Genomic DNA, 27,138 nt, shown 5'->3' with positions numbered 1-27,138 from the left:
CTCTAAGCCTGGATCCTTCCTCTTCTCCTTACTGTCACTTCCACAGAATAGGATCCTATCCAGACTCCTGCTCTCCCTTTGCCTAGAAGGTCCTCTTGGGACCTCTCAATCCTTTTGGGAAATCTACTCTCTCTGCAGTTCCCTCCCCCAGTATTCAGTCTCTCTGGAATCCTGGTTTCCACTTCAGTTTGCAACTTGCTATCTGTCCCTCTGCTGTCTGGTCTCTCTGGCAGCGGCTTCCAACAAAACTCAAACTGCTTTCGGTTTTACTTGCATGTGTGTGTGTGTGTGTGTGCGTGTGTGTGTGGCCTCCCTCTCTGGATACCTGGCCAGAATTTTCCCGTTCGCGAATGGGGGTGGGCCCTGCACGCCGATGTGTAAAATGACACATGGTGATGTCGGGCAAGCGTCCCGATGTCACCGCGTGCCATCACGATATTTAGTTGGCCAGGCACGAGATGTTCTCGGATGCGTGTCTGCCATTAATTATTCATGTGCTTAAGGCCCTTGGAGCAGCAATTGTCTGCAAATTTTGGTGCCCATGTCATCTTCAGGACATTGCACAGGCGAACGGGCAGCCAGGTAGGAGACGTTTGTATTAACCTCATCCACAGGTGGGATAAGAGGGATGAGTGCGGTCACGAATGTTATCTGTCAGGTATTTAAGTGTGGAAGTTACTGATACTTGCCTGTGCGAGCAGGAATACTTCAAAACTCATAACTGCTGCTTGGACAGGAGTAAAAGCCTTCATGTCAGGACTCTACAGTAAAGATCATTTTTGGGGCCTGCAGCTTCAGGAAGCCTTCCCTTAGCCTGGGAATGGGAGTTGTGCTCTCCACTGGAGGCACCGCCTCCTCTGAGGAAGGGAGAGCCAGAAGGGGGTGGAGGCCAGGAGTCCACATTCAGCCTCCAGGGGAGCCACCTTTGGGAGGAGAGGCGCAGGCACAAGGGGCGCAGGGCGAACAGGAAGTCCAAAACGGAAGGGACCACAGAAGACGCCACTATCCTGCTACCAGGGTATGCAGGCGGCGATGCAGCTACCTCAATATGAGGTGCAGTGCCGAAGGAGGCTCCATCTCTCAAGGGAGACAGTTATCTCCATTTGTCAGATGATTGGCCCTGAGATCTCCTCAAACTGTGTGGGTGGGCACCCCATGCCAGTGGCACTAAAGATCACAGCTGCCCTCAACTTTTATGCCTCTGGCTCTTTCCAGGCGATGGTGGGTGATCGTTGCGGAGTCTCCCAATCAGCTGTCCAAACTTGTATCAAGCAGGTGACATACGCTCTGTTCAGCCATACATTGACTTTCATCCACTACCGCTGGGATGAGGCAAGCCAGACAGAGTGATCCAGAGGCTTCGCGGCCATTGCTGGCTTCCCCCGCGTCCAGGGTGCAATAGACTGTACAGATGTGGGCATCAAGGCACCAGCAGGTGAGCCCGGTGCCTTCATCAACAGGAAGGGCTTCCAGTCCATGAACGTGCAGATAGTGTGTGATCACAGATTCTACAAGTCTGTGCAAGGCACCCAGGCAGCTCCCATGACACACACTCAGACACTCCCAGGTGCCAAGGGTCATCAGTGCTCCAGCCCGGCTGGATGGATGGCTGCTGGGTGACAAGGGCTATCCCCTCAAAAGGTGGCTCATGACGCCTCTCCGCCAACAAAGCGCAGAAGCTGAGCAGCAGTACAATAAGAGCCACGGCACCACAATGGCTGTGATGGAGAGAACCATTGGTCTTCTCAAGATGCGCTTCCGATGCCTGGACCGCCCAGGGGCCGCACTCCAATACGCCCCAGGTCGTGTGTCGGTGATAGCGGTTGCATGCTGCACTCTCCACAATCTGGCCCGCCCAATAATAATGTCAGTCAAAATTTGGTGTCCAAGCCTCTTAAAGGACAGATGACTATAAGTTTGCTCAGAGGTAGGTTTTAAGGAGGGCCTTAAAGCAGGAGAGAAAGAGGTTTAGAGGTTTAGGAGGAAATTCCAGACTTTAGGAGCAAGGCAGCTGAAGGCACAGCTGCCAATGCAGGAGCAATTGAAATTGTGGTATGTGCATAAAGTCAGAATTGGAAGAGTGTCAAGATCCCGGCGCGTACTAGGACCGGAGAAGGTGGGGGTAGGGAGGGGCAAGGCCATGGACAGATTTGAAAAAAAGGATGAGCACTTTTAAATTGAGGTGTTGCTGACTTGGAGTCACCCTAGAGAAATGACATAAACGGCTGTTTAACTCCATTTCTCTCGGTTTCTTCTAGCTCACTCAGTCAAAGTTATGGTGGGAGTTTGGGTGAAGCCTGTAGAAATTCCAAACATGATATTCCTGAAGGATGTGAAAAGTTGTTACTCACCCATGAGAGTGAGGTCAGGAATGAGAAATAATCTAGTTTAGCAATGCTAGAAAGACCCTAAAACCCTAAACATGCTTCTTTATATTGCACAGTCACGTAGCATGCAGCAGGCAATTACTTTGCCAATTGGTAGCAATATCTCCAAGTCCTTGATTCAGCACCTCAGTCATTTATTCCACCAGAAATTCTCATTGACATATGCATCTCATTGCATTTCCTTGCTTTTAATACTTAAGGGTTAGGAACTTAGGAATGAGAGAAGGCCATTCAGCCCTCAAGCCTGGTCAGCCATCATTGCCGATCTGAATCTTAACTCCATCCGTCCACTTTGGTTGTTTAACCCTTAATAGCCATGCCTCACAAAATAAATTCAGATCAATCTTGAAATTTCAAATTGGCATCCAGCCTCAACAGTTTTTTGGGGGAAACAGTTCCAGATTTCCATTACACTTTGTATGAAGGAATTCTTCTTGCCATCACACTTGAATGGCCTAGTCTAAGTTTAAGGTTCTGCCCCCTTGTTCTGAACCCCGCCGCAACCAGAAGAAATAGTTTCTCTTTATCCAACCTGTCAAGATCTTTTATCATCTTAAAGGCTTAATTAATCCCTTAATCTTTTATATTTAAGGGAAAACAAGCCTAATTGATGCAACATGTCCTCATAATATAACCATCTTAGCCTCAGTGACATTCTAATGACCATCCGAGGCCAAGATATCCTTCCTGAGGTGTGGTGTCCAAAATTTGATGCAGTGGGGTCCATCTAGAGCTTCACATTAATAACATAAGTTATTTGATAAAGCAAGAAAGGCTTAGATTTATACAACATCTTTCGTAACCTGTGTTGTGAATAAAGAGGAACCAGTGGATGTTCTGTACTTAGATTTCCAGAAGGCATTGATAAAGTGCCACATCACAGGTTATTGTGGAAAATAAAATCTCATGGTATGAGGGATAGCATATTGGCATGGATAGAAGATTAGCTGGTTAACAGGATGCAGAGAGTAGGCATAAATGGGTCTTTTTCAGGTTGGCAAGATGTAATGAGTGGTGTGCCACAGGGATCGGTGCTGGGACCTCAACTATCTATAATTCCTATAAATGACTTGGCTGAAAGGATGGATGGGATGGTTGCCAAATTTGCTGATGACACAAAGATAGGTAGGAAAGTAAGTTGTGAAGAAGACATAAGGAGGTTACAAAAAGATATACTTAGGTTAAGTGAGTAGGCAAGGATATGGCAAATGGAGTATAATGTAGGAAAATATGAAATTGCCCATTTTGGCAGGAAGAATAAAAGAGAAGCATATTATCTAAATGGTTATTTTCCTTTGTTAAAGAAAAATCGTGTCTAACTAACTTACTGGAGTTTTTTGAAGAGGTAACAGGGATGATTGATGAGGTCAAGGCCATTGATGTGGTGTATATGGACTTCCAAGAAGCATTCCATACAGTGGCACACCACAGACCTGTGAGGAAAGTTATAGGTTGGGAAATAAAAGGGGCAGTAGCAAAATTGGTACAAAATTGTCTGAGGGTTAGGAAACAGTCAGTAATGGTTCATGGGTATTTTCTGGGCTGGAAGAAGGTTTGTGGTGGAGTTCTCCAGGGGTCAGTATTGGGACCCTTGCTCTTCCTGATATATATAAATGATCTAGATCTTGGTGTGCAGGGGATAATTTCAAAGTTTGCAGATGACACAAAACGTGGGAGAATTGTAAACTGTGAAGAAGACAGTATAGGACTTCAAAAGGACATTGACACATTGGTAGACTGGGCAGATAGGTGGCAGATGAAGTTCAATGTGGAGAAATGTGAAGTGATACACTTTGGTACAAAGAACATGGAGAGACAATATAAAATAAAGGAGACTATTCTAAAGGGTGTGCAGGAGCAGAGAGACCTGTGTGTTTACATACATAAGTATTAAAGGTGGCAGGACGGGTAGAGAGAACTGTTTCTAAAACATACAGTATTCTAGGCTTCATTAATAGGGGCATAGAGTACAAGAGCAGGGAGGTTATGATGAACTTGTATAAGACATGGCTAAACCTCAGCTGGAGTATATTGTATAGATCTGGGTGCTGCACTATAGGAAAGATGTGAACATATTGGAGATAGTGCAAAAGAGGTTTATGAGAATGGTTCCAGGGATGAAACACTTCAGTTATGAGGAAAGATTGGAGAAGTTGGGACTGTTTTCCTTAGAGGGGAGAAGGCTGAGAGGAGACTTGATAGAAGTTTTCCATATCATGAGGAGTCTAGACAGAGTAGATAGGAAAAACTGTTCTCACTCGTAAATGGATCAAGAACCAGAGGGCACAGTTTTAAAATGTTTTGCAACAGAAGCAAATATGATGTGAGAAAAAACTTGTTCACACAGCGAGTAGTTAGGGTTTGGGATGCAATGCCTGGAAGTGTGGTGGAGGCAGGTTCAATTGAGGCATTCGAGAGGGCATTGGATGATTATCTAAATAGAAACAACGTGCAGGGTTATGGGGAAAAGGCACGAAATTGGTACTAAGTTAAAATGCTCAGAGAGCTGTGCAGACACAATGGACTGAATGGTCTCATTCTACACTGTAACAATTCTGTGATTCTGTGAGAGATTGCAGAGCTCTGAGATGCAGAGGGATCTGGGTGTCTTATTGCATGAATTGCAAAAAGCTAGTATGCAGGTATAGCAAGTCATCAGGAAAGCCAATAAATTGTTATCATTTATTGCAAGGGTTATTGAATACAAAAGTAGGGAGATTATGCTTCAGTTATGCAAGACACTAGTAAGACCACATCTGGAGTACTGTGTACAGTATTGGTCACCATATTTAAGGAATGATGTAAATGTATTGGAAGCAGTTCAGAAAAGGTTTACCAGACTAATGCCTGGAATGGACAGGTTGTCTCTTGAGGAAAGGTTGGGCAGACTAGGCTTGTATCTGCTGGAGTTTAGAAGAGTAAGAAGCGATTTGATTAAAACATAAGATCCAGAGGGGACTTGGCAGGGTGGATGTGGAGAGGAGTTTCCTCTTGTGAGAGAATCTAGAACTATGGGTCACTTTTTAAAAATAAGGGGTCCCCCATTTAAAATGGAGATGAGGCGAAATTATTTCTCTCAGAGTGCCATGAATCTTTGGAACTCTCTTCCTGAAAAGGTGGTGGAAGCAGAGACTTTGAATATTTTTAAGGCAGAGGTGGATAGATTCTTGGTAAGGAATGGGGTGATAGATTATCGGGGGTAGGAGGGATGCAGCTTTGAGGTTACTATCAGATCAGCCATGATTTTATTAAAGGGAAAAGCAAACCTATTCCTGCTCCTTGTTTGCATGTTCATCTGTTCGTAACCTCAGGATGTTCTAAAACTCTTTACCCAAAGAAGTAATTTTGAAGGATAGCCACTGTTGTAATGTACGAAAAACAGCAGCCAGTATGTGCACAGCAAGCTCTCACAAACAGCAATGAAATAGTGACTGGATACTCTGGTCTCCATGGTGGCTGCCATCCTACTAGTATTGACCTCAGTACGTTGGCATTCTTAAAAAAAATCATTCATGGGATGTGTGCTTCGCTGGCTGGGCTAACATTTATTGCCCATCCCTAGTTGCCCTTGAGAAGGTGGTGATGAGCTGCCTTCTTGAACTGCTGCAACCCACGTGGTGTAGGTACACCCGCAGTGCTATTAGGAAGGGAGTTCCAGGATTTTGACCCAGTGACAGTGAAGGAACGGCGATATATTTCCAAGTCAGGATGTTGAGTGACTTGGAGTATGCCGTGAAGCCATTAATGTTTATAATATTTTGGAAAATATTTTTCTTTTAAAATAGAGGTTTGGTCTTAATTGGATTACATCCAGCCAGTCTAGATGTTTTGATATGTACTAGTTTTGATATGTAAGAGAGATAGCATGTATTTACATTTTTTTGAATAGAGCATTCAAGAAGTGGGGTGAAAGCTTGACACCTTTCGAGCAGTTACTAAGCAATATGTTTATAATACTAATAAAATTGGTACAATGAATGGGGTTTCATTGTTAAAAGGTAAAGGTTAAAAGTTAAAAGGTGAGACAATGAGAATTTGAATTCAATCAGTGGTGGTAGGTATAACTTCAGTAGTTTTCGGGTGTGCAGGCAGAGGCAATGTAAGATCAAAAGGCAGCTACAAGCCTCCAACTGGCTCCACAGTGAAAGTAACCTCATTTTGAATTTGTAAGGTGAAAATGCTTTGCCTGGTATTTGGTTAAGTCTATGGGTTGCTGTTGCCTTAATGGAGATTAGTTTGAGAATTTGTTAAAAGCTATGATAGTAGTAATTTGTAGCCATGTGTATATATTTTAACCTGTGTAAATTAATAAAATGTTTTAATTACTTTAATGTAAAGCCGCGAGAACTGATGGTCTGATTCTTGAATTTAGAGTCGCATCTCAAACATAACACTTAAAATTATAGGTTATGACAGTTGTTCAAAGTTTCTCTCTGGGATTTTTAAATAACTCCACTTTACGAACTGCATCGGTCATAACAAAGGGGAACTTCCAGGTGGTGGTGTTCCCATCTATTTGCTGCCCTTGTCCTTCTGGATGGTAGTGGCTGTGGGTTTGGAAGGTGCTGTCTAAGGAACTTGCTGAATCCCTGCAGTGCATCTTGTAGATGGTACACACTGCTGCTATTGTATATCAGTGGTGGAGGGAGTGAATGTTTGTGGATGTGGTGCCAATCAAGCAGGCTGCTTTGTCCTGGACAGTGTCAAGCTTCTTGAACGTTGTGGGAGCTGCACTCATCCAGGCAAGTGGGGAGTATTCTATCACACTCCTGGCACGCCGGCATTATCACCTCAGAGTGAAGGTGGATGGACTCCTCCTTCGTGCCTTGCAATCTAAGGAGTGCAGCGGATGTCCCTTCCTGATGTTCCCGAGCCTGCCTTTGCAGCTCCAGCAACTGTGACATGACCGAGTCCAGAGGCTCATCATCTGACCCAGACTCAACAAAGTCCTGGTCTCCAACAGTCCTCCAGGTGCCAGAAACCTGGGAAGTCCCTGCCTCCACCTGCTGTGGTTAGGACAGTGCGATGTGCTCACCAGATTGTGATCCTGGGGCTATTCTAAAGCTAGGTCTCACCAAGCTGGGTGTCTCTGTGCTGGTAGAGATGGTGGGTGAGCGCCGTGAGAGGACTTCAGGGAGGGTGCCTCGAGATCTCTCTTCAGAGATTTCTTCGGGGTTTGCTTAGAGGCCCTGGGTCATGGACTCCATCGGCTGCTTGGCAGATGTGCCTGCGAAAGCAAGGGGAGATAATTAGTGCATGGCAGTGGCCTGTGAAAGAGGGCACATCACTCACAGCATGGTTGTCTGATGGATGTTGCACTGCTGGACTCTCATTTTGTATAGCACTGTCGACCTCACCTTCAGCACAGGAATGGTCCAGGTCCTCACCAGCCAGCTGGTTGGCTCTGTTCTCAAAGTCCATGAGGACCTCGATTTCGGGCATTCCATCACCGGTTTGCAACCTCTCCCACTTGTTGTGTGCCAGTTTGCCCCCTGCATCAAAGAAATGGAGAAAGTGTAAGCAGGATGCCTGCTAGGCCAGGTGAGAAGTATGCCTGGTCTGCGTAGGTGGTGAGTGGTGAGTGGTCCCATGGATGAGATGATGACAATGATGGTGTGATGAGAGAATGGATGGTGATGTCCCTTGAACTGGCAGTGAGTGAGGTCCCTATGGATGTGCAATGGGTTTGAGAGTGTGAGACTTGAGAGTGATGAGAAGAGTGACTTACCCTTGTGGAATGGAGGAGATCATTCATCCTGTTGCGGCATAGCTGTCCTTATTTGAAGAGCATTGGCCCTGCCCACTGCCGCCCAAGCCGGATTAGTGCTATTGCTACCCATCCTGCAGGGATGGAGGCCATCCCAGCAGGCCTCCATGGCATCCCAAAGGCACCTGAGGGATACATCACTGAACCTGGGAGCTGCAGACTTCTTCAGTTTCAGGGTCATGTCTTCTGTGCAGCTGTGGTCATCTGGAAGCACTGAGAAGTGTGCTTATGGCTGGACTTTAAGTATGCTGCATCAGTGGGGTAATGACAGGAGAGTGAATAAGAGCCCACCCGCCATGGAAACGACGTGTTTCCCGGGAAGGCATAAATAATGTGGCGGGTTTGGGACGATGCAGCGTGAAAACCCGCCAGTGGGTAAACACTCGCTACCACACAGTGCAAATCTGGGACAATTCTATCCTAAGTGTTCAGCCTTGGTCAATCCAGTGATGAGAACATCAACCAAATATACAATCACTCGTGGAAGTCCTTGCTGGAGAAGGTTCTCCATTGTTCTCTGAAAAATAGCGCATGCTGACAAGACACCAAAGGGTAGATGAGTGTACTGATATAGACCCTTGCGTGTGTTAATAGTCACATATTCTCTCAATGTGCTATCCAATTCTAATTGTTGATAGGCGTGGCTCATATCTAACTTCGTATATGACTCCTGCCGGCTTGGCGTATAAGTCATCTATTCTTGGAAGGGGTACTTGTCTAATTTTGCTACCTTATTTACTGTCAATTTGTAGTCTCCACATAGACATATGATTTGGTTGAGCTTGACGACTGGAATTATGGGTGCGGACCACTCAGAAAATTGGACAGGCTGAATTATTCCCAGGGTTTCTAACCTGCAGAACTCTGCATCCACCTTTTCTTTCAGTGCATAAGGCACGGGTTTCACCTTGAAGAAACGCAGTGTTGCCTGGGGATTGACATATATCTTGGCATGCATGCCTTTCCTAATTCATCCCAAAGAAACCATGTTGTATTTCTTCAAAAGTTCTGGAATTCCGTCTGATTTTAGGTGAAATATCTCGGACCATCGGGTTTTACCTTCTGTAGCCAATCTCGACCCAAACACTGGGTCCCTCCCCTTTTATGATTATCCCAGCAGCTGGGCTGTCTGTTGCTTGTACTTGAATGCCCTTGACTTGAATAGATTTTCCCCTGTAAGTTCTTAACTTAGCAGTTGTCCCCTCCAAGTTTATTGTCTTCCTTCATTAAGGTACCCGAAAGTGTGCTCTCCAACCACTGTAGTTGAGCCACCAGTATCCACTTCCATATGCAGTGTCTTCTCATTTACTTACGTAAAAGGCTCAGTTTTCACAGCAGTTACATTATACAGGGAGTACATATCAGCATCAGCAGCTTCAGCCCTTGCGGCACCCATTAACTCGATCATGTTTGTTTGCTGTTTTGCAGGCTGCTTCATCTTTGTTCAGCATTGCCTAACCACGTGTCCTTTCTTATGACAATAATGACATCCTGCCTCTCTGAATTTACAAGTGTCTGCTCAATGGTCACCTCCACATCTATAGCAATTTTGTCTTGAAGTCGTTAATGAAGCGTTTCTGTTTGGCTTCTTAATGTTTCTTACAGCGGACTTTGAATCACACTTTAATTCTGCAGGTCTGGTTTTCGCACCACGCTCAGTGGCAGGTTCCCACCCAACATGATGTACGACGCCATTCTCCATTTGTTGCAAAGCCTGCGGGTCTTTCGTAGCACTTTCCACGGTGTGGGAGATTTCTACGGCACGCTTAAAGTCGATATCGATTTCAGGAAGCAAGCGTTGCTGTATGGCGTCATCCTTGACTCCACATACCAGTTGGTCCCACAGTTTATCATTGAATGCATCCTCAAAGTTGCAATATTCCGGTAACTACTTGAAGTTCGCCACATAAGTTCCCAGGGCATGAACTCTTGGATTAAATTTAAAGCGCTGCATTATCACGGATGGCTTTGGCTGGGAGTGTGCTTTCACTAGGTCCACTAACTCATTATATCACTTGGAATTGAGCATGCTTGGGGCAGTCAAGGTGCGAATCAGGTTGTATGTTTTACTGCCACGTGCACTTTCCGCTTTTCTTCAGCGGTTATTTCATTTGCTGCAAAGTAACACCCAAGCTGCTCATCATACTGGCTCCAATCTTCAATATTAGCAACATATGGAAAATGTAACTGTTGTGTAAACTGAGCCTCTTCCAAACAGCAGCATGACTGGTGAGTAGTTTTTAAAATTCGATTTACTCACAGTAACAGGGCGAGGTGCACAGTCGAAGTTGATTTTACCCTCATCAGCAAATGTGATGGCTTGATGGAGCAGTCAGGTTTCATAAAGAAACAGTAAAACTTTATTATGGAGACATCTTAGGGTGCTTGCACCTAAACCCCACCTCTCATCCGAAATACTCTGCCCTCCGAGATTGCCTGCGCTAAGAGCTCACTGGTCAAAACCCCCGCAGTACATCCCATGACCCGTGATTGACAGGAGGGAGGGACAATACATGTATTTACCATAGGCCCACTTGTAATAAGGGCCAGCATGCCATTTGGCTTCTTAATTGCTTGTTATAAATGCATGCCAGCCTTGCGTGAAACTTCTGTGCAGAAACAATCCCTAGAAAGGAAAGTGACAACAAGCTTCTCAGAAATCAGGGGTGGATATTAGATATGACCATGCTAGTGTGCTCTCATTGTGTGAAAAAAAAATCTAAATTCACACAGCAAAGGTTGTTATTTTGACACGTAGCCTGTTTTTTGAAGAGTGTGTCCGAAATCTCTTCAGCTCTGCAAACTGTGGCAATATAATCATCCCAAGAAAGTAGAGATAGGCTCTTGGTCTAGTAAATCAAGCGGCAACATACAATGGCCTGGGACTGCGTGGTGATTATGGCACCCTTAGAAAATCAATGAAGAGTCACTACAATAATAATGGGTTACCAGTCATTCTCTCACACAGCCGCAATTAGACTGACTGCATTTTCCTTTTGCACTCTTTGAGGTGTGTTTTATTATTGGTGCCTTCAATTTAACAATGATGGAGATGCTATTGAACTTTAACAGAGAGGTACAGGAATAGCCTCTTTTCATCATTTCAGCCTCTACATATTTTACGCTTCGAATCTCTTAGACAAATCCAGTATCCAGGTTATTAATCTTTGCACTGACACCATCATGGGTCAAAAAATAGCGAAATTGCTTAATTACTCAGTGGTCTATTATTAATATTGTCTCCAGCTGTAACTAGTAAAATGGGTTTCTTCACCTCAGTGTGAGGATTCAGCTAATGGATCTTCTGAAGTAAAGTTATTTGAATGTCAATTTGTCACTAACTGCTATACTTAAATATTCCATATGCTCAGCATATAGCTGGGAATCCAGATTAGACTGCATTTCATCTTAATTTATGAGGGGTGATTTTCTTGCCTTACACTTTCAGATAAAGAAGTCTGGGAATGCACTGTGTTTGTTCATTGAAAAAAAAAATGTGGTTAAACAATAAAAGGGATCAGAAAGGATTGGACTGAATCTTTTTTTAAAATTCTTCCTGGAATGGGAGCATCACCGGTAAGGCCAGCATTTGTTGCCTGTCACTGATTGCCCTTGAGCTGAGTGCTCTACCATTTCAGAGGGCTGTCAACCACATTGCAGTGGATCTGGAATCACATGTAGGCCAGATCAGGTAAGGATGGCAGATTTTCTTCCTCAGTGAACCAGATGGGTTTTTACAACAATGATAGTCTCCATTAATGACTTTATTCATGGAACTTCAATGCCACCAGCTGCTGTGGTGGGATCTGAACCCACATCCCTAGAGCATTAGCCTGGGGTTCCATGTTACCAGTGCAGTGACATTTCTACTATGCCACCACCTTCCCAATCCTGTGGAATAATAATGGTACATTAACACATATACCCTTGTTCAGGGGCAATTCAGACAGCAAACCCACGGGGTTAAGAGATATAAACTTGAGAATCTCCAGAACTCGTGGTCAATTTACATGCTCAGCCTTGTTTTTATGAACTTGCTGGGTTTGTATATTAATTGTCCGTTAATTACATCATTGAAAGTTAGGGCTGGCACTTAACACTGTAAGTACCTTTCCAACTATATGATAATTAGTCATACAAAACCAATCAACCTCTCTGGACCAGGAAGGAAACAATTTAAACAGTTGACTCTCATTCCCTCATATAGTAGCTTGTTGTTAGAGGTTTTGAAAATGTTATATTTTAAAGTTTTAATTTTATTTCTTAATTTTACTTTGTTTCTTTTTTTTTCTCTTTCTCAACTTACCCTTCCACCCCACACCCGCAGTACCCTTCCCTGTCATCAGGAGCACCATGGGACAATCTCCTTTAACTGGGACATCCCAGACCACCGTGCTGGATGATCCAGTGAAAGTCCAAGATCCAGACCACCCCACCTGCTTGGAATCTTGACAACGCCACCTGCAAGCTGTGATTAAAACCATATCATGATTTCTCTCACTCCTCCAATAACACCTAACTGCTTTTATAGGCTTCAGCCTTGTGAGGCAAGCTAGATCCTGAAATGCCTACAGCCTATCTGTCAGACTGCCTGAGGCTGGGGTAAAGTGTAAGGGACCCCCGACTTAAAGGTGCTCTCTGCTGAACAAAGGTTCAGCCAGTGCTGTTCTCCTCCAGACCTCATTACAGCCTTGGTCCAAACATGGACGAAAAATGTGAATTCAAGAGGTGAGGTGAGGGTGACTGCCCTTGACATCAAGGCAGCATTTGACTGAGTGTCGTATCAATGGGCCCTAGCACAACTGAAGTCAATGGGAATTAGGGGAAAACTCTCCTCTTGTTGAAGTCATACCTAGCACAAAGGAAGAATGTTGTGGCTGTTGGAATCCAATCATCTCAGTCGTGGGACATCACTGTGGCAGTCCCTTAGGATACTACCCTGGGCCCAGCAAATTCAGCAGCTTCATCAATGACCTTCCTTCCATCATAACGCTTAGAAGTAGGGATGTTCACTGATGATTGTGCAGCATTCAGTACCATTCATTACTCCTCAGATATTGAAGCAGTCCATGTCCATTTGCAGTGAGACCTGGGCTGACAAGTGGCAAGTAGCATTTGTGCCTACATGTGCCAGGCAACGACCATTTCCAACAAGCAAAGCCACCTCCCCAATACATTCAAATGCTTTACCATTGCTGAATCACCCACTGTCAACATCCTGGGGGTTACCATTGACCAAAAGGTGAACTGGGCCAGCCATGTAAATACTGTGGCTACAAGAGCAGGTCAGAGGCTAGGAATTCTGAGGTGAAAGGATGCACCCTCTCTACAATGTTTTTTTTAAACGTGAACTAAAAAGTGGCTTTTGCAGCTAGGTCCCCACTTTGATTGGGAGGAACTCCTCTACAGGTGGCCTGTTAATGCTGCAGCACTCAGACAGGCAGGAGAGACTTCCTACACGCAGCTAAATTGGCTTCCGCTGCTAGCAGGAAGCTGGAAACTGAATGGAAAATCCCACTCGGACCACATTAAAGCCCCCATACTAGGCTTTTAATGAGCCATGTCAGCTCGCTGCCACATATAGACAAATGGCCCAGAGGTGGGATGGAGCCTGGGAACTGGTTTACAGACTAGTGGTGATGTTTTTAGCACCCATCCTCAGATCCTGGTCCCAGTAAAGGCTCAAAATAGAACCCCAAGGGCTGGATTTTATGGCCCCAACGCCAAGCGTGCCTTCAGCAGGGGTTCAGCCCACCACCTTCTTGCTGACTCCCGACCTGGTCCCCATAATACAAGGCATGGGTAAGGTGCCCACAATCCCACTCGCCCTTTGCTTATTGAGGCACTTAAGTAGCTAATTAATGGCCACTTAAGACCCTCATTCCACCTCCATTGACATAATCTGGGAAGTAGAAAGCAGGCGAGAGTGGGAAGGCCATTGTTTTGAATAAATTGGTGAAAAGATGGGTGTGCCCTGTATGCATCGGGGGTGACTTCCCCTGAGAACGTAACCCCCCTTTTTATGCCCCCCTCCTGGTCTCCGAAATACTCACCCCGCCCCTCTCGCTCTCCTTTCTAGCGTGTCTGATCCTTCTCTGCCCAAAGAAAACTGACCTGTCTCCGGCACCCATGACACTTCTCCTTCCTGGGTCTCCCTTGCAGTCCCAGTAGCGCCCACTACCCTCTTCAGGTGCTGCTGGGACTGCGAGCAGCCACTCAGAATGGCTAGCAGTTCTAGAGGGTGGGACTTCCTTACATAGGAGCAGGAGTAGGCCATTCAGCCCATCAAGCCTGCTCCACCATTCAGTTAGATCAGGGCTGATCATCTATCTCAATGCCACTTTCCTGCACTAGCCCCATGTCCCTTGATGACCTTGATCCCAGGAATGAAAGGCTTAACATATGAGGAACGTTTGAGGACTCTGGGGGAGTTTAGAAGGATGACGGTGGATCTGATTGAAACTTACAGAATACTGAAAGGCCTGGATAGAGTGGACATGGGGAAGATGTTTTCATTAGTAGGAGAGACTAGGACCTGAGGGCACAGCCTCAGAGTAAAGGGAAGACCTTTTAGAACAGAGATGAGGAGAAACTTCTTTAGTCAGAGAGTGGTGAATCTATGGAATTCATTGCCAGACAAGGCTGTGGAGGCCAGGTCATTGAGTGTATTTAAGACCGAGATAGATAGGTTCTTGATTGGTAAGGGGATCAAACGTTATGGGGAAAAGGCGGGAGAATGGGGTTGGAAACTTATCAGTCATGATTGAATGGCGGAGCAGACTCGAAGGGCCGATTTGCCTAATTTCTGTTCCTATGTCTTATGGTCTTATGGTCATTAGTCTCCAGAAATCTATTGATTTCTGTCTTGAACATGCTCAGTGATTGAGCTTCCACAGCTCTCTGGGGTAGAGATTACCAAAGATTCACCACCCTCTGAGTGCAGAAATTCCTCCACATCTCAGTCGTAAAAGGCCCAGCACTTATCATGAGATTATGTCCCCTGGATTTAGATTCACCAACCAGGGGAAAGATCTTTTCTACATCCAGCCTGTCATGCCCTGCAAGAATTTTGTAAGTTTTAATGAGGTCACCCCTAATTCTTTGAAACTCTAGGCAATACAGACCCAGTCTCCTCAGTCTCACCTCATAAAACAATCCCACCATGCCAGGGATTAATCTGGTGAATTTCTGTTGCACTCTCTCTATGGTAAATATATCCCTTCTTAGATAAGGGGACCAAAACTGTACACAATACTCCAGATGACGTCTCTCCAAGACTCTATACAACTGCAGCAAGACATCTTTACTTTTATACTCAAATCTCCTCACGACGAAGGCCAACATACCATTTGCCTCCCTGATTGCTTGCTTTACCTGCATTCTAGCTTTTAATGACTCATGAACAAGGACACCTGGGTCCCATTGGTCACCCACACTTCCCAACCTCTAACCATTTAAGAAATATTCTGTCTTCCTGTTTTTTTTCTACCAAAGTGAATAACTTCACACTTATTCACATTATATTCCATCTGCCATGTTCTAGCCCATTCGTTTGGCCTGTACAAGTCTCCTTGAAGCCTCCTTGCATCCTCCTCAAAACTTACGCTCCCACCCAGTTTGGTGTCATCAGCAAATTAGAAATAATGCAAGTGATCCCCTCATCCAAATAATTTATATAGATTGTGAACAACTGTGGCCCAAGCACTGATCCTTACGGTACCCCACGAGTAACAGCCTGCCATCCTGAGAATGACCCATTTATACCTATGCTCTGCTTTCTGTTTGTTAACCAATTCTCAATCCATATGAGTATATTTCCCTCAATCCCATGCACTCTATTTTATGTACTAATTTCCTGTTTGAGACCTTATCAAAAGCTTTCTGAAAATCCAAATACACCACATCCACTGGTTCTCCTTTAACAATGGGCAGAATTTTGCCTTGTCGGGCGGCTTGATGGGGGAGGTCGGGAAGCCGGCTGCTGCCTGTGATCAGGGCCAGATCGCAATTTCACACTGGCAGGAAAATTAAGGCCCGCCCGATGCAAAACGCGAGTGGCAGCGTTCAGCGGTGCCTGCATGGGGGGTGGGGGGAAAGGAGGGCAAGCACAGATTTTGCGCATGTGCACGAGTGCAGTGCATGCTTGAAAATCTCCCTGAGGCACAGAAATAAAGATGTTAAAAGTGTTATAAAACATTTCCCCACATATGACTCTGTCTCATGAGCAGGGACATGTTATTAAATAAATTTAAACAGTTTTATTTCATTTTTATTTGCTATTGGAAACCTCATCCCGCCCGTGGATGAGGTTTCCAAAAAAGCACAAAGGTCACTTGGCTATTTCGCCTGCTCCCTGCCAACCGTAAGGTTAGATGGGCAGCAAAAAATTATCTTAACTGGTCTTTTAATTGTTGGCAGGCATGCCTCCGACTCCAGCGCGCACCCGCAGTGCAAAATATCCCACGAGTGTGCGATGACATCAGGACGCTCACCCGACATCATCACGCGTCATTTTACATTTGGTCGGGTCAGTCACATGCCCACCGAGCTAAAAATTCAGCCCAATGCTACAAATAATATCCTCAAAAAACTGCATAAGTTTGTCAAACATGATTTCTGTTTCATAAATTTATGTTGACTGTGACCAATGTTATCATTCTTTTCTCAATGTCCAGTTATCACATCCTTAATAACAGATTCCAACATTTTTCCACCTACTGACATCTGTAGTTGTCCATTCTCCCTCTTCCTCCCTTCTTAAATAGTGGGGTTACATTTGCTGCTTTCCAGTCCGCAGGAGCCTTTCCAGAATCTATAGAATTTTGAAAGATAACCACCAATGCATTCACTATCTCTCTAGCCACCCCCTCTAACACTGTGGGATGAAGCTCATCTGGTCCAGGGGATTTGTCAACCTTCAATCCAGTTAACTTTTCAAGCACTACCTCTTCACTAATACTAATTTCTTTTAGTTCCTCAGTTTCACAAGTCCCTTGGTCGCCGAGTATTTCTGGGAGGGGTGGAAATCCAACCCGCAGCTTTTTAAGGCCACAGAGCAGTGATTTTTAAAGCCGGTTGGTTTCTGACTGACTATTCTTCTGGGTCGGTTTGGGGGGGAACAGTACGACCCCTGTAAAATCCAGCCCCAAGTCTCTGGAGAGGAACTTAAATCCACAACCTTCTAACTCCGACATGAAAGCTGACCCACAGCTAATGCCGTGAACGGTGGTGTGTTAATTTGCCATATTAATGGAGATCATTTCCTGGTGGTTACATCATTTGCTCTCATCCAGGCCTGGAAATCTGATGACACAAGGTGCACTCATTTTCGATATACCTTTCTGCAATGTTCCTGTGACTACCACCTATACACTGAGGGCGTGAAAGTTATTATATAAGTGCAAAGATATAATCAGTAAAAGCTGGAAACACTCAGAAGGTCTGAAAGCATCTAAAGAGAGAGAAACAGAGATAGCCACTTGGACTTTAGCCTGGAGGTGAGTTTTGAGTTTGGGAAAATAGGTTTCCCGAACATCCCACAGTTTTCAACTGCAGAGCTCCTTTAAATGCTTTTGATGGGGTCCCTGATTGGCAGGCTGGAAGCCTGTCAGGCAGAAAAGCCTGCAGCACAGAGTCACAGCTGAGGAGAGCAACTGGGTCTCACGGGGCCTATTAAAGATCTTGGTGGGGGTGGCGGAGGTCCTGATTGAGGTGGGGGGGGCTCCAATGGTGAGCGGAGGAGGCAGATGGTCAGAGGCGGAGCAGACAGATTGCGGGAGTGTTGGATTTGCCGATTGCTTGCAGCAGTCCTACTCCTCTCGACTCACAAGCAATGATGTAAACACACTTACCTCATGGGTTCAGTTCTTTTTTCCTTCTTTTACTGTTGGGATTCCTGAAGTGTGGAAAACCCATCCGCCTATGATTTAAAAATTGAATATTAAAATGAAGGCAGGTAGCCTCATTATAACATTTACTTGGCCAATCCATGCACTGGGAGTGGATTTGTCACCTGTCCCTCATCTCACCTCCATTAATGTTGGATGTAAGCAGGTTCAAAGATGGCTTAATGTCAACATGATCCCATGTTTCAAAAAACTAAGATACTTGAATTGGCCACAATGATGATCGTGTTCAATATTTCTAATGCACACAGTTTGTGTGATTGTGCATAATTGGTGGCAGATAAATAGATAGAAATAGACAAATATATATAGTTAAACGTAATTATTGAACCGATTAGGACCTCATTAGATTTATTATTATTTCATGTAGAAAGCAGCACTTGATAAGCTTTCCCTTAGCCCCAAACCAATTTTTCCGAGTTGTCAGACTGATGTAAATTCAGTCTACATGGATTGAACCAAAATCTGCTTTAGAATAAGGTACGACATTTCATTAAATAGCTTTAATTTTCTACCGGCTTTCAAAAAAATTACGCTTGGCTATAAAGGGAACAAAAAGTGGAAAGGTCTGTGAATTATCGAAGGACTGACGACGTCCTTGCTGCTGATAATACAATACTTGGGGGCCTATAATACCACAGCATATTTCAAACTAATTCTCTACATTTTAGTGACTCGATGGCTTCAGTACCTGAGGTGCAGTGTGGATCATAATGTGTCCCAGAAACAGGCAAAGGTTGGCTCTTCCCTCAGGTTAGGTTATTGTTTTTTACAACGGCCTGATTTGTTTGGATTTGTACTGAGTGACATACTGCATGAGGGCTGGCTAGCATATGGTTCAGGATAACGCCAACTGAGTGGGCTCGATCTTCTTTCCAGCCGAGTTAGGCTTGAGACCTGCCTCCTTGCCTGCCCCAAGATACAGAGTGGTGCACTTCAAGCTATATAACCAGTTGTGTTTCTTTAATGGAGAGAGATGCCTACGGCCCCTCATTGACCAAGGCTAATTACTTGCCTAACGTACTGCACATTGCTTTATTGCAGCAAAGACTGGACATCTTACACCTTTGATAATACTTTCCAAACCTGTGACCTTTACCACCTAGAAGGACAAGGGCAGCAGGGAAATGGAAACCCTCCAAGCCACATACCATCCTGATTTTGGAACTACATCATTGCTGCTTCACTGTCGCTGAGTCAATATCCTGGAACTCCCTTCCTATCAGCACTGTGGGAGTATCTGCACCAGATGTATCCCGAAATCCATTGGCCCTATCACGTGGGTGGATCTCTGGTGAACGAAGGAAAGGTGCTGGAGCTGGTAAATTTAAACTGTTTTCCAATTCATCATCAATTGTTGTGTTTGATGCCTTGGAGATAAGCAGAGATGACACCAGCTTCTGTCTGAACAGGAGCTTTATTTTTAACTGCTTTTAAAATGCCTTCTCTCTCATGCTTACAGCTTCTTGTTTCAGTTTAGTTTCTGTTTCTCAGTTTCCACACCCAGACTTGACTAACAGCACAGAGCGAACAGTTAAAAAACACACAGAATCAAAACAGCAAACAAGTCATTTTAGACAGGAGATCCTGGTGATATAACAGAAGCTCAACTCAGGTTAAATAGGGCACCTTAATTTCCTAAGTGTACCCTTCCAACTACAGCTTGTAAGTTCTGAATTTTACACTACATACTTCTACCTATGTCTATAATAATCTATTACATACTAAAAATACTATGCGGGTCACAACACCCCATTTCAAAATACAATGAAAATCCCTAAGCTAGTCACCGCACATATGGAAAAATCACTGTAAAAGTGTCAAAAAGATTAAGGGCACGGTAAGAGAGATCAGACTTCAAAGAGGGAGATTAGTGTCACTGAGGAAGAGAGAGTTGAAGGATAGAAGGGAGGACAGAGAGAGCTTTGGCAGAATAAAAAGAGAGGTGGGGACAGTAAAATAGGTTGAGAAATAAAAGAAGGGGACAGAGAGAACTTAGAAGGGATTAAGAGTTAGATAGAGGCACAAAAAGGAGATTTTAAGACAAAAGGAACATTTGGGGATATAGATAGGAAGAATGCTCAAGAAAGAAAGAACAATTATGGACTTGAATCTATGTTGTGTATTTTATGATCTGAGAATGTTCCAAAGTACTTTATAGCCAATTTGCTACATTTTAAATGTAATCACTGTTTTAATAAAACTGCAACAACTTGCATTTATGAAGCACCTTTAACGTTGTAAAAGGTCAGAAAGCATTTCACAAGAACATAACCAGGCAGAAATTAATACATAATGAGATATTAGGACATGTTCTTACTTGGAGGCATAAGGAGATGAAGAGATGGGTTTTGAGGAGAGAGAGAAAGAGAGATAGATGTGGAGGCGAAGAGGCTTAGGGAGGGAATTCCAAAGCTTAGAGCTGTTATGGCACAGCCAATGGTAAGTGCTGGGCTGTTCAAATCCCAGAGGGAAACTTGAGACAACTGGCACAGCTATTTTTGCAATTTGTAGGTTTCGAGATGTGGGATTTGAATTCAGTAGTAATAAGACAACTGTGCCTAATAGGTTTTTACAAAACTAATTTAAACATGTATTACTAAGAGAAATGGTTTTAAGCACATACATATGTCTACAAATTACTACTGTAATAGTTTCTTAATCCCCTAATTAATCTGACTCTCAGTTAAGGCAACAGTAAGATGCATAGATTTTAAAAGACCCAGGCAAAGAAACATGATACCCTGAACAATCCAATTCAAAGTGAGCTTTCTTAACTTAAGTTCGTTGTTGACAGCACCTTGAGGCATAGATGCTGAAGGCATTTCGCACTTGTTAGATCTTAAAATGCCTGCCTCTACATGCAGCCTTCTCTCCTTTATACATATTTTCCCCTTTGAATGCAAATTCCCAATGTTTCACTATATCTTTGGACATTACTTCCCTGATCATAAAAATTTATCATAGTACTAATGTTACCAGTAATCTTTGGGAAAAATAAACACACAGTTTCTGAACTTTACCTGGCTAGGTGACACATTTCAGCCCTCCTTTGAAAACAAACTAGCCTGTTTTATTTAAAAATGCAAATGTTCTTTTTACACTTTACATCCTAAACTTCTCCCATGTTTACCGACTTAACATTTCAAGCCCAGCACATCTTCTAATACATCAAATCCTTCAGACCAGCTGCCTTTAATCGAATTAAGTCTCACACACACACACACATATACACACACACACACAGACCATTATTTTACAATACATTCCAATAACATTATTATATCTTTCTGACAGAGCCTAGCCTGCTGAAAGCACAGCCACCAGTGAGGGAGGTTAGGATGCTCAGTGGTGACAATTGGAGGAACACAGTTCTCAGGGGGTTGTAAGGCTGGCGGAGGTCACAGAAATAGGGTGGATGGGGAGGATTTGAACACGAGGATGAGAATTTTAAAAGGAGACTGAAAATAAATGCCAGTCAGTGAGCACCAGAGTGGTGGGCAAATGGAACTTGGTACAAGTTAGGATGCAGACAGCAGAGTTTTGGATGAGCTGAACTGCATGACAGGAGGAAGGTGGGAAGTTGCCCAAGAGACCAATTATGTCATAATGTAGAGAAGCATAACAGCCAATTTGTGCACAGCAAGGTCTCACAACAAGCAACAAAATAAACTACCAATTAATCTGTTTCAGTTGTTTCCATTGAGCAACTCCAGAACTCCCCTATTCTTTTTCAAATAGGGCATATTTTAAATGGATCCCAAGCCAGATGGTAAATGAGGGGGAGAATTTTCTACCCGTCAGGGGGGCCAGTCAGGAGCGGGTGCAAGCAGGCACGAAGCCAATCACTGCCCACGATCGGCCGTGCGCCCCCATTTTACACAGGCGGGCCAATTAAGGCCCGCCCAGCATGACGCGTGCCAAGTAGCACTCAGCGCCACCTCTGCGGGCTGGGGGAGGAGGGAGAGTCGGGGCCTGCGCTCTTTCATGCATGCGCATAAAAGAGCGCAGAGATCTTCCTGAGGCATGGAGTTGCCTCAGGGAGATTAAGCTCAGTTTCAAAATCCAAAATAAAAAAGGTAAAAATCATTTACACATGTCTCCTCATGTAACAGCGTCACATGATCTGGGACATGTTTATCAACATGTCCATGGATGAGGTTTCATGAAAATTGTGAATGTTCCCTGGGCTCTTCGTTTGCCCGCCAACTTTAAGGTTGGACAGGCAGCCCTGTCAAATTACTTAATTAGTTTATTAATGGCCTTAATAGGCCTTCGACAGTTAGCAGGCACGTAGCCGACTCCGGTGCGTGCCTGCCGAAAGAAAGATCATAATGACGTGCGGTGACATCTGGGGCGCGTGCCTGACATCACTGCGCATCATTTTACACATCAGCATGTGGGGCCTGCCCCCTCACACTGAACAGAAAATCCTGGCCTATGAAACTAGATATCAAACCTTTTCTTGATAATCGGTTTATTTACAAAATACAATATTACACTTATCTGCCTTCTACCTACTCCCCCACACCCAGTGTCCCAGCAATCTCTACTTACACTCTTTTGAGTGCACCTGTAACTAATTGGCAAATTAACAAATAAACGGATCAAAGTAAAGTGTACTCTTTTGGTATAACAGTGAATAAAGTGGGCTAATAAATCAATTTTTAAAATTAACAAGTTAAAGTAAAGTGATAATCCCTTAAAGCAGTAGTGTAACAAAAGACAAAATCTTAAAGGAAGTTTACCTAATCAAATTAAAATGTTGTTCTCAGGGCAGTGTCTCTTTATATTCTTTTGAACACAATGATAAACAGGTGGGCAAATTAACAAATAAACAAATCATATTAAAGTGATAACCCCTAATCTCTATTTATTTATTTTTTTCTGAATCTCTATTTATTAGTGCTCTGGGTAGTTAATTAAACAATGTCCTTCACTTGTGCATCTTTACAATACATTTAACATACCATTAACAGTTACCCCTTTTATTCTTTAAACAAAAACTTTATTAAAGGCACAATTACAAAGCAAATCAAAATGAAAGAAAATGATTATCCATAATTTGCATAACCCATCTTAATACAAGACATCGCTCTTCTAGGACCTCCAACAATTTCTTTGAGCAAGCATTCTTTTTTGTAAAGCAGTCCAATAATTGATGACTTGCGCTGACCAATTTTATCTTAAAGATTTTTCTCTCTAACATTTCTTTTATACTAGCAAGGTCAATACTTAACCTTTTATCAGCCACACTCTTTGTCAAATGTATATTATCCCATAGGGAACAGTTATTCATATGGCGTTCAATTGGCAAATATTTCACAGAATGCACTTTGTATAACGTGAACCCATGTCCCCATGTCCATTGCTTCTACTAGAGCCAGTGTTTCCACCGTTGGGATGCGGATGTCACTCGATAGGCCAGCATCTATTGCCCATCTCTAATTGCCCTTGAGAAGGTGATGGTAAGCTGCATTCATGAGCTGCTGCAGTCATTTCCTTGGCTTCCCTGGCCAAGGGACAACATTTTCCATTTTTAGCCACCAGGAGTATTATAAACCCAGTTGTAATTGAACAACCATCTGAAAGTTTGGCATGGGAAGTGTCACTGAAAAGGACTAATTTCATGTTTTTCATGTCACCCAAGGCTGGAAACTTGAATTTCTCAGAATTTAAACTCCTTTAATGTTTTATTTTCCCTCAAAAGCTCCTATATTGTAGCATGTTACATCATGGTACTAAGCTCTAATACATCATAACTGGCATTGCGTCTTGTCTGAGTACATAGTCAATTTAACTGTCCAATCAAGCTTTTTAACTGCTCTGTTTCTTCTTTAGATGTAAGATCATCTTTCCGTGATAACTTAGCCTGATTTACAATTAGCATTCGCTAGATATGATGGTTGGTTCAGTCACTCTGACCTATTCTTCTTTAATGATGCCACCAGGAGCCACTGTCTAAAAATAAGGGGTTGCCCATTTAGGACAGAGATGAGGAGAATTTTTTTCTCTCAGCGGTTTGAGAGTCTTTGGAACTCTGTTCCTCAAAAGATATCGGAAACAGAGTCTTTGAATATTTCTAAGGCAGAGGTAGATAGCTTCTTGATATGCAAGGGGGCAAAAGGTTATCGGGGTTAGGCAGGAATGTGGAGCTGAGGTTACAGTTAGATCAGCCATGATCTCATTGAATGGCGGAGCAGGCTCGAAGGGCCGAGTGGCCTAACCCTGCTCCTAACCCTGTTTCTAATGTCTTTTATTTAAAGGCCTCCTAAGCCTGACTTCCAATCTTAAATTACCTTTTTATCTTACCTCTAACAAATTTCTCAAATTCTGCAGAACTACCCCATAGAAAATCATTGACATGCATCATAAAGATGCAGGAGAGTTTCTCTTTGTGGTACTGGTGGAACAATGCTGGGTCTGCATTCAGTTGAATACAACCTACCTTCAGCAAGAGAGGCCTAACCAGAAAACACCATATCCTTAACGCATTATTCAATCCAGAAATGCATTTGCTTTCCCTTGACATCACTTGCCCCTTTAGGTGGCTTCAAAAATGCTACTGTTTGAAATTTTTCACCCTGCAAATACATGGCTTTTATATCAATTGACCTACATTCCCATAAGTATGAGGCCAACAGAGCTAAGAAAATTTTCAAGGTAACTTATCCTGTTGTGGGGCATTCTACTGTGAAATCTTGATCTCTAAGTTTCTCTTCAAAACCCCAAGCCACTAGTCTTGCTTCAGTCTTGTATGTGCCATCAGGGAGTACTTCTTCAGTACACATCCATCTGTGTGATAAGGCTTTCTGTCCCCTATCTAGTACTTCAGAGTAGACATCAAATTCCTTCCAACTATCCAACTTTTTGTTTTGTCTCTCTTATTAATTTATCTTCTCATTTGTTGACAGCGAACAAAGCTTTTCAATCATAAGGGCTCCTACCTCTAGTAGTGTTCCTAAATTGTTCTGTAGTCCTTGTTCTATCTCATAGCCTAGTCAAGCTATGGCCTCTACTTACTCTTCAATGTCTTTCTGGACTACTGCTATAGGATCCCTCCCTCCCACAATCAAAGGTTCTGTCGCTAGTTTGTGATTGTTTCCTGGTGCCAGATTCACTCCTGGGTCCATTATGAGAACTCACACTGTGTTTTCTTGATTTCTATTGTTTCACTTCATTTTGCCAGTCCGTAGATCTTGCCTCTTGTCCATCATTTTAGGACACTTAGCCAATGTTTGAAATTGCCTGTGACTATCCCTGCTCTCCCTGCAGTGGCTGCATGTCTCCATTCACTTCCCTTCTGGATGTACCTTACCCAAGTATTGACTTTAGGCAGTTGCCCTTTGGGTACGATAGCCCTGCTCTGTACATTGGTATCGCTTTGTCTATCATCATCCAGTCCCTTATCTACCATATTCTGTTCCTCATGACTATCAAATATTTGAGTATGTGAGGCACAAGGTCCCTCATAGTCTTCTATTAATTCAGATTCTGAAAGTTGATAATCAATCCTGATTAACCGAGATGAGTAAGTCTTAATAGTTTGTATACCATGTTGGAGAAGCAATGTCTTTCCATCACACCTTATCACCTTACCCAGGCCTTTCTACTCCTTACGGCCCTCTCTTTCATAGTAAATTTTAATCCTGGGGATTCAGTATACAGTAAAGTCCTGCCATTCGCGAATTCACTTGTCTGCACAAAACATTATGTTCACCAGTTCACAGATTATGGTCCAATGTTTACCTATCCACAGTTTTCAGAGAAAAAAGCTAGGAGAAAAGTTGGAGAAAATGTCATAATATAGAAAAAGCGCCTAAATGAAGATTTAAAGAAACCAATATGGAAGACGTGCATAATGTATTTCCTGGACTACACAGTGCTTCATCTGCCATGTTGCTTACTGGAGTGTTTGCACGTGGAACTGATTAAATCAAATGAATGTAAAGAGGAGGAAGAAGAGCCTAAGAACGTTCAATTTACATCTAGGGTGATGGTGAATGCCATAAGATCAGCTGAAGAATTGAAAAAAACAGACTCCAGACTCTGACACAAACATGAAAAGAAGCATTGTCTTTTGTAGGGTGATCGACACTGCTATTGTTCCTTACCGGGAACTGCACAAGATTAAAAAGCAAAAAGCAAAGCAGCCCAAATAACATTTTTTTTAACCTACTGCCACACCAACATCTACATCAGCTGCCTCACCTGTTCCTTCCACCTCCACCTTCAAGTAAACCTCCACCAACTTCACACCCAAGTCCATCACCTTCTGCTGGAGAGCCTTATAATCAGGGCAAGTGTGATTAATATGTCTTATTTTGTTCAATAGTAGCACATCTTTGTTTTTTGTTGTCTTTAATTCTCTACATGGATCAAATCTTTGGGTGGTAGGAGCCTATCTAACTGACTCCCATTATAAAATATGTTCGCCATTTGCGAATTTGCCTTTTGCGAGGTTTTCCAAGATCATAACCCCCTGCGAACGGTGGGACTTTACTGTATCTTGGACAGTCTTCTGCAATGCCATAATGCTCACTGAATTGCCTCTGAGATCTCTGCCTTCATGAATGACCTTCTCCCTGCATGCAAGGCATTCAAGTGCACAGAAAAGGTCGGACTATTTATAGTCCATTTTGGGGCTGGGGGATTTTCGCACAGCACAGGAGGTATTTTGGGATTCCTCCCATAGGCCAATTGACACAGACTAACAGCCCCCAGCCATTTGAAGCAAAATCTTTACATGGACTGCCCACATCAGGGCAGATGTTAGCTTGCATTTTGGTTAGTCAGCTAAGACGCTTATGGAGCTTCTCATCAATCACTGCCAGATTGATTTCAGAGTTCATTGCTGAAAGGACTTGTGGTAATCTGAGGTGTAATACACCTTTAAGAGAATGCGAGCAGATTGACCACGTGGCTGTAAAACCCAATAGCTGTGTAGTGCGGGCTACCATGTTAATGTTAGTCTAGAGTAGGGTCTGGCTGGAGAAGCACAGATCATGTTAATGCTCTGTTGTTTGCATAAATAAATAGTATATGCTTTATTTCATATTGGTCTCTGCGTCTGCAGTAT

This window comes from Carcharodon carcharias, chromosome 6 (assembly GCF_017639515.1).
Source record: "Carcharodon carcharias isolate sCarCar2 chromosome 6, sCarCar2.pri, whole genome shotgun sequence".
Classification (NCBI taxonomy): Eukaryota; Metazoa; Chordata; class Chondrichthyes; order Lamniformes; family Lamnidae; genus Carcharodon; species Carcharodon carcharias.
This window is presented reverse-complemented; position numbering follows the sequence as displayed.